We start from the raw sequence: 7,655 nt of genomic DNA, 5'->3' as shown, positions 1-7,655 counted from the left end.
ATAAAGCACTTCACCATGCAGACATGAAGCCTCTCAGGTACTGCTCTGCGTTGTCAGGGTTCAGTTCAGAAATGCCTTTGTGCTCTGCAGAGGGGCAGACAAGATGCTGTGCTGCCTGCCACAGTGCGGTCCTGTTTGTCCCCTGTGACTCACAAAAGCACTCTGGATTCAGTGCAAGTGAGCTCCATCGTATGTGGAAAACATCCAGCAGAGGGCTAAGGAATGGTTCTTGCTTTGGACAACAGCTCTGCAGATGTAGGAGCTTGCTGTAGGCAATGTGATCTCATCCTGAGCACTGAGCTCCCACTCAAGCCCAGGCCACTTAGCTTTCTTTCACACCCTTTCCACCAGCCAGAGGAGCTGCTTCGGGTCTGCTCCTGTGTTTGCAGTTGGAGTGCTCTGCTGAAGCAGCATCCAGCTGGCCAGTTCCAGTAGTGGCTTGGCTTTGTCAAACTGAGCATCTTGTGGCTTGTTACATAGCTCGAGGTGGTGAGAGAAATCCATTCAACCTGCAGGTAATTAGCATGGGATGACTGTGATTTATCAAGGTTGCCCAAATGAAGGTAAAGGCATTGCTATTTCATCAGCAAGAGAGTTTGGAGGTTTTGACATTGTTTCCTCCTCTTTGGTTTAATTCACAGGGCTATCATGGATCCATTTAGTTCACAGGGTTATCATGGATCCATTTAGTTCACAGGGTGATCATGGATCCATTTAGTTCACAGGGTTACCATGGATCCATTTAGTTCACAGGGTTACCATGGATCCATTTAGTTCACAGGGTTACCATGGATCCATTTAGTTCACAGGGCTATCATGGATCCATTTAGTTCACAGGGCTATCATGGATCCATTTAGTTCACAGGGCTATCATGGATCCATTTAGTTCACAGGGTTATCATGGAATGGAGCAAAGCTGGAGGTAGGTAGGTTCAGAGTGGCCATGAGGAGGAAGTTGTTGATCAGGAGAGTGGTGAGAGGCTGGAATGGGTTGCCCAGGGAGGTGGTTGAGGCCCCATGGCTGGAGGTGTTTAAGGCCAGGCTGGATGGGGCTGTGGCCAGCCTACTCTAGGGTAGGGTGTCCCTGGGCATGGCAGGGGGTTGGAACTGGCTGCTCCTTGTGGTCCCTCCCAACCCTGACTGATTCTGTGATTCTATGATTCATCAAAGAAGAACAGATTAGGGTGAGGAAACTGCAAAGGCATTAAAAAACCTATGGCATAACAGCTTGGAGGTTTTTTGCTGGTGAGTACTTGCTGTTGATCAAACAAGGGCTTTTACTACTCTGGTCTGCTCTCATTTTGTAGCTAAACTGTAGCTGAAAAGATGCTTCAAATGAGAAAGTTTTCATCTGTGTTATCAGGAAGGATGGAGTTTCCAGAGCTATCAATCCAGAATGTGCCTGTTCATTGCTGCTTCTGCTTCCCTCCTTCTGAGACTAAGCCATGGGGACCTCCAGGTGATTTCAGGAAACACTTACACCTGGCTGTGTTTTATCCTGTGGGCTGCTGCTTGGTTGATTGGATAGGGCTGGGTGATAGCTTGGACTGGATGATCTTGTTGGAGGAGGCCTTAAGCAACCTGTTCTAGTGGGAGGTGTCCCTGCCTATGGTGAGGGGTTGGAACTGGATGAGCTTTGAGGTCCCTACCAACCTCATGGTCTAGTTGAGGTCCCTACCTACCTCATGGTCTAGTTGATTGGTTAGGGCTGGGGGATAGGTTGGACTGGATGATCTTGGAGGTCTCTTCCAACCTGGTTGATTCTATGATTCTAAACCATTCTATGACCTTGGAGGTCTCTTCCAACCTGGTTGATTTGATTCTATTCTGTTTCATTCTGTTTGAGTCTATTCTTCCTTTTCCTTAAAGACAAGGCACTGCAGATGGGAACTTCACAGTTACTTTCCTTTGTGGAATGGACCTTGTCTCACCACTTTCTAAGCACACAGCATGTCTGCAGGTGACATAAGGGACTGCAGCACAGGGTGTTGCCAAGTGCATTGAATCACAGAATCACAGGATTTCTTAGATTGGCAAAGCCCTTCAAGCTCTTTGAGTCCAATCATTGGTTTCACACTGACAAGTGCTTGACTAAACCAAACCACTCAGCACAGCATCTCATAACTGTGAATCACTGTGGTTGGAAAGGACCACCAGCATCATCCAGTCCAACCTTCATCCCAGCATCCTTCATCACCAGACCATAGCCTCAAGCACCACATCCACTCTCCTTTTAAACACCTCCAGGGATAACAACTCCACCACCTCCCTGGGCAGCCTGTTCCAGTGCCTGACCACCTGCTCAGGAAAGAACTTCCTCCCAACAGCCAACTTAAACCTCCCCTGATGCAACTTGAGGCCATTTCCTCTTGTCCTATCATTTGTAACTGGGGAGAAGAGACCAGCTCCAGCCTCACTGGACACTGGAATGGGCTGCCCGGGGAGGTGGTGGAGTCGCCGTCCCTGGGGCACTTCAAGGCAAGGTTGGACGTGGCACTTGGTGCCATGGTCTGGCCTTGAGCTCTGTGGTAAAGGGTTGGACTTGATGATCTGTGAGGTCTCTTCCAACCCTGATGATACTGTGATACTGTGATACTGTGACACTACAACCTCCTTTGAGGCAGTTGTAGAGGGCAATGAGGTCCCCTCTCAGCCTCCTCTTCTCCAGACTAAACACCCCCAGCTCCCTCAGCTGCTCCTCACAGGTCACGTTTGCCAGACCTCTCCCCAGCCTCGTTGTCCTTCTCTGCACCGCTCCAGCACCTCAGTGTCCCTCCTGTGCTGTGGTGACCCAAACTGGACACAGTACCGGAGGTGTGGTCTCACCAGTGCTGAGTCCAGGGGCACGATCACCTCCCTCCTCCTGCTGCTCACACCGTTGCTGCCCCAGGCCATCCAGGAAGCTCTCAGTGGCACTGCTCTGCACAGCTCTGTCCATCCATCACCCCGGGAGGGCTGCAGTGCCTGCAGGGCGCAGCTGCTGGGGGCCGCAGCGGGACGCGGGGTGCGCTCTGGGCTGCGGCATTCCATCCGGGGCGGCTGTGCGCGGCTCGTCCCGAGCCAGGCGTGCCCGCGGGCGGCCCGGCAGCGGCCCGGCAGCGGCAGCGGCGCGCAGCGGGAGGCTGCGGGACGATTCCCGTGCGGTGGGAGACACCTGCTGTGCGCTCCACGAACCGCAACGCCGCGCAGCCGCGGCAGGCAGGGAGGGCAGCAGTCACGCCACTCACAGATGGTGTCTGCAGAAGACAACTTGCCTGCAGCGCCTACCTTGCTCCAGGGACAGAGAACCGAGGTTGTGCATGCGGGATTCCTTAGCCCTTTTAATCCTGAGTTTCATGCAGGCATCTAGAGATGCCTCTGCAGGAGCAAGCTGGGGAGGGACTTTTGAGGCTACCAGGGAGTGTCAGGACTGGGGGGAATGGAGCAAAGGTGGAGGTGGGGAGATTCAGCCTGGAGGTGAGGAGGAAGTTGTTGAGCAGGAGAGTGGTGAGAGGCTGGAATGGGTTGCCCAGGGAGGTGGTTGAGGCCCCAGGGCTGGAGGTGTTTGAGGCCAGGCTGGCTGAGGCTGTGTGCAGCCTGCTCTAGGGTAGGGTGTCTGGGGGCATGGCAGGGGGGTTGGGCTTGATGAACTCTTTGTGGTCCCTTCCAGCCCCTAATATCCTGTGATCCTGTAACACTGCATGTCTCTCTATGGCTCCCCTTGCCTCCTGTGTGTGGTGACGATATCAGTTCCCTGCCTCCCAGGGCTGCTGTGAGTAAAGGTGCTGGGAATTCATTTGGCTGGGGCAGTCTTTCATCAGTGCTGTAGTACAGTTTGCTCTTGTGGCTGTGGCTGTTGAGTGGCTGTGGTATCTTACACAAGACCCACTGCGTGCTGTGACTTCTCTCCTCATGCACTCTGCTGCAGGAATCACACACACTGGGGATGAGCTTAGCCAGCTCGGAGGGGAAGTCTCTGGAACTCCTGCGCTCCCTGTGTTGGTGCCTGCAGTTTGAACAGCCACATCTGCAGAGCTTGGGGTGCTGTCAGAGCTGGGATCTGCAGGACTTACTTCAGCAGTTCGGTGACAGCTGCAGGATCACTCTTCAGTTTCCACGGAAACTGGCACTGTCTCTCCAGAACCACAGTGAAGTGAAGTGTTGTCTGACATCTCCTCATAATGCTGAGCAGTTAAAGATGAAGTGCCTCACCTTCCTCTTAGAATCATAGAATCAGTCAGGGTTGGAAGGGACCACAAGGAGCTGCCAGTTCCAACCCCCCTGCCATGCCCAGGGACACCCTACCCTAGAGCAGGCTGCTCACAGCCCCATCCAGCCTGGCCTTAAATACCTCCAGGCATAGAGCCTCAACCACCTTCCTGGGCAACCCATTCCAGCCTCTCACCACTCTCCTGCTCAACAACTTCCTCCTCATGTCCAGTCTGAACCTACCCATCTCCAGCTTCACTCTTGTTGGAACAATTTCCATTCCTCCAGCATCAAGCCAACACAACAGAGCTCTTGCAGATTCAACCTGTTGTCACAGCTTGGGCTGTGTAATCTGCTTCTCAGAGATGAAAGGCACAATTCAGGCACGACCCACTCAGCCACTGTGCCTTATGCTCTGCTGTGAAGAGTTCATTTGTCCCTCTGCCTGCTGCACAAGCTGCTACCATTCCATGGCAAAGTTCAGAACAGCCTGAGCTCTTCCTGCTTTGCTGTGTGTGGTTTTGCACCGTGGCTTTCCAGAGCACTGTTTTCCTCTGATGCATTTCCTTGTAAACAGTTCTCATTGCATAAACTTCTGAGCTGCTCACACTCCTGCTTATCGCTCAGATTTAATCACTCTTTGGCTTTGTACTCCCTGGACTCTTGTTTTGAATCACTGAGCTTCATCCTTTTGCTGAACATTCCTTTTTCCAGGTCACTGGCTTCTAAGGTTAACAAGATGAATCCTCCTGCTGATCCTTGCTACGTCCCACTAATCTCCTTGCTATATCCTGAACCACTCAATTGCCTTTTGTCTTCAATTTCAGAGGCGTTTATTGAACCCAATCTTGTGCAGGAAGCAGTTTCATATTGGATTCAGGAAGGTGTTGGTGTGAGTATGTCTCCATTAGTTAAGGTTGTTTAAATTTTCCTGCTTAATTTGCTTCTTGACATGCCCCTTTAAGTGTACTCTCTCCAGTACTTACTGTTTTTTGCAGCAGATGCCTTTCATTCTAATCTTTCTTCTTCTCTACAGGGCCTTGAATAATATCTTCTACTATTTGATAGTTTTGACTTTCCACTTTGCAGAACTTTATCTTTTCTACCCCTCTGAATAATTTGACTCCTTGGGCATCCTTTGTTCATTTTAGGCAGAAAGCAAGAGCTGATATCCTTCTGAAGGATGTTTGCTCTGCTTTCCTCAACAGGAAACTGGAGGTTTTCTTAGGCTTGCCTTTCATATCCCTAACTTCCATGTCCTTGGTTTTCTTAGCTGTGGGTTGGTATCCTGCTAGCCAGGTTTGGCATGATCATTTGTAGCTCAGCTGAGGGATGTGTTGTTGGCATGGAGGCACAAAACCAATGAAGGGATCTTTCAGGCCTAACACCCCATGACAGCCTTTGGATCAGCAGGGTATTGACAGAAAATGGGGCAGAGCATACATCTGACCCTTCTGCTATCATCTCCCTCCATTGCAAATGACCCATTTCAGGTACTTACCACCGAGGCAGCTCTCCTGTAGCTACTGTCTTTGCTAGCAGTGTGATGTGGAGAAGAAAAGGCTTTTTCTACATTTGTTAGTGGCCAGGGGGTTGCCATTAGGTGTATCACAGTAGCTGAGTCACATGCCTGTCACAGACATCATCCAGAAGCCCAGACTAACCTTCTGTCTGCAGAGAGCAACTGCACAGGGCCACTGTCACAGAATTAGAGAATCACAGAATCAACCAGGTTGGAAGAGAGCTCCAAGCTCATCCAGTCCAACCTAGCACCCAGCCCTAGCCAAGCAACCAGACCATGGCACTAAGTGCCCCAGCCAGGCTTGGCTTCAACACCTCCAGGGGTGGCAACTCCACCACCTCCCTGGGCAGCCCATTCCAATGCCAATCACTCTCTCTGCCAACAACTTCCTCCTAACATTCAGCCTAGACCTCCCCTGGCACAGCTTGAGACTGTGTCCCCTTGTTCTGTTGCTGGGTGCCTGGCAGCAGAGCCCAACCCCACCTGGCTACAGCCTCCCTTCAGGCAGCTGCAGACAGCAATGAGCTCTGCCCTGAGCCTCCTCTTCTGCAGGCTGCACACCCCCAGCTCCCTCAGCCTCTCCTCACAGGGCTGTGCTCCAGGCCCCTCACCAGCCTTGGTTGCCCTTCTCTGGACATGTTCCAGTACCTCAACATCTCTCTTGAATGGAGGAGCCCAGAACTGGGCACAGCACTCAAACTGCTGGCCACACTGCTCCTGAGCCAGCCCAGGATGCCATTGGCTCTGCTGCCCACCTGGGCACACTGCTGCCTCATCTTTAGCCTATTATTTATCAATACCCCCAGCTCCATTTCTGCCTGGCTGCTCTCAGCCACTCTGTCCCCAGCCTGTAGCACTGCTTGGGTTTGTTGTGGCCAAAGTGCAGAACCCTGCACTTAGCCTTGATCAGTCTTATCCCATTGGCCTCTGCCCACCCATCCAGCCTGTCCAGGTCCCTCTGCAGGGCTCTCCTACCCACCAACAGCTCCACACCTGCTCCTAGCTTGGTGTCACTGAGTTGCATTTTTCACATCAGAAATCTGTTGTTCCCAGTGCCCCAGCCCCATGCAGCCACTTACAGAACACACTGATAGACCAGAACGAGTCATGTAGCTTTGGCAGTGGCTCAGGAACAAGCAATAAAACTGAAGCTGTAAAGAACAACAACTTCTTTGCAAAGGAGAGGCACACTTTTAACACTGTCTGGCTCTGACTGGAGATAAGAATTTGATACTAAAGCACTAAGAATGCAGAGGACACCACTCCTAACCAACAAGCTAGCTTATAAATACAATTTCTGTTTAGGAGGAAACAAAGGGCAAAAGAAGTTCTGCCTTGGAAAGTACTTTCTGCCACAAACCCTTGGGTTTACTGCATGAGTTATTATCTTAGATGATCCTATCCTATTTTGAATGTATCAAGTTAAATAGCAAAGCCATTCTGAGATCATGCAGTTCTGTTTACAGAGGAACTGGACCTCTGGGCTTCCCTGAGGCAATGGAGAACTTAAATGTGTGAGAAGAACACCCTGGAAACAGCACAGATAGTAGGCTAAAGATGAGGCAGCAGTGTGCCCAGGTGGGCAGCAGAGCCAATGGCATCCTGGGCTGGCTCAGGAGCAGTGTGGGCAGCAGGACAAGGGAGGTTCTTGTGCCCCTGTGCTCAGCACTGCTCAGGCCACAGCTTGAGAGCTGTATCCAGTTCTGGGCTCCTCCATTCAAGAGAGATGTTGAGGTGCTGGAAGGTGTCCAGAGAAGGGCAGCAAGGCTGGGGAGGGGCCTGGAGCACAGCCCTGTGAGGAGAGGCTGAGGGAGCTGGGGGTGTGCAGCCTGCAGAAGAGGAGGCTCAGGGCAGAGCTCATTGCTGTCTGCAGCTGCCTGAAGGGAGGCTGTAGCCAGGTGGGGTTGGGCTCTGCTGCCAGGCAACCAGCAACAGAAGAAGGGGA

Source organism: Pogoniulus pusillus, chromosome 13 (genome assembly GCF_015220805.1).
Source record: "Pogoniulus pusillus isolate bPogPus1 chromosome 13, bPogPus1.pri, whole genome shotgun sequence".
NCBI lineage: Eukaryota > Metazoa > Chordata > Aves > Piciformes > Lybiidae > Pogoniulus > Pogoniulus pusillus.
Note: the sequence above shows the minus strand (reverse complement) of the source record.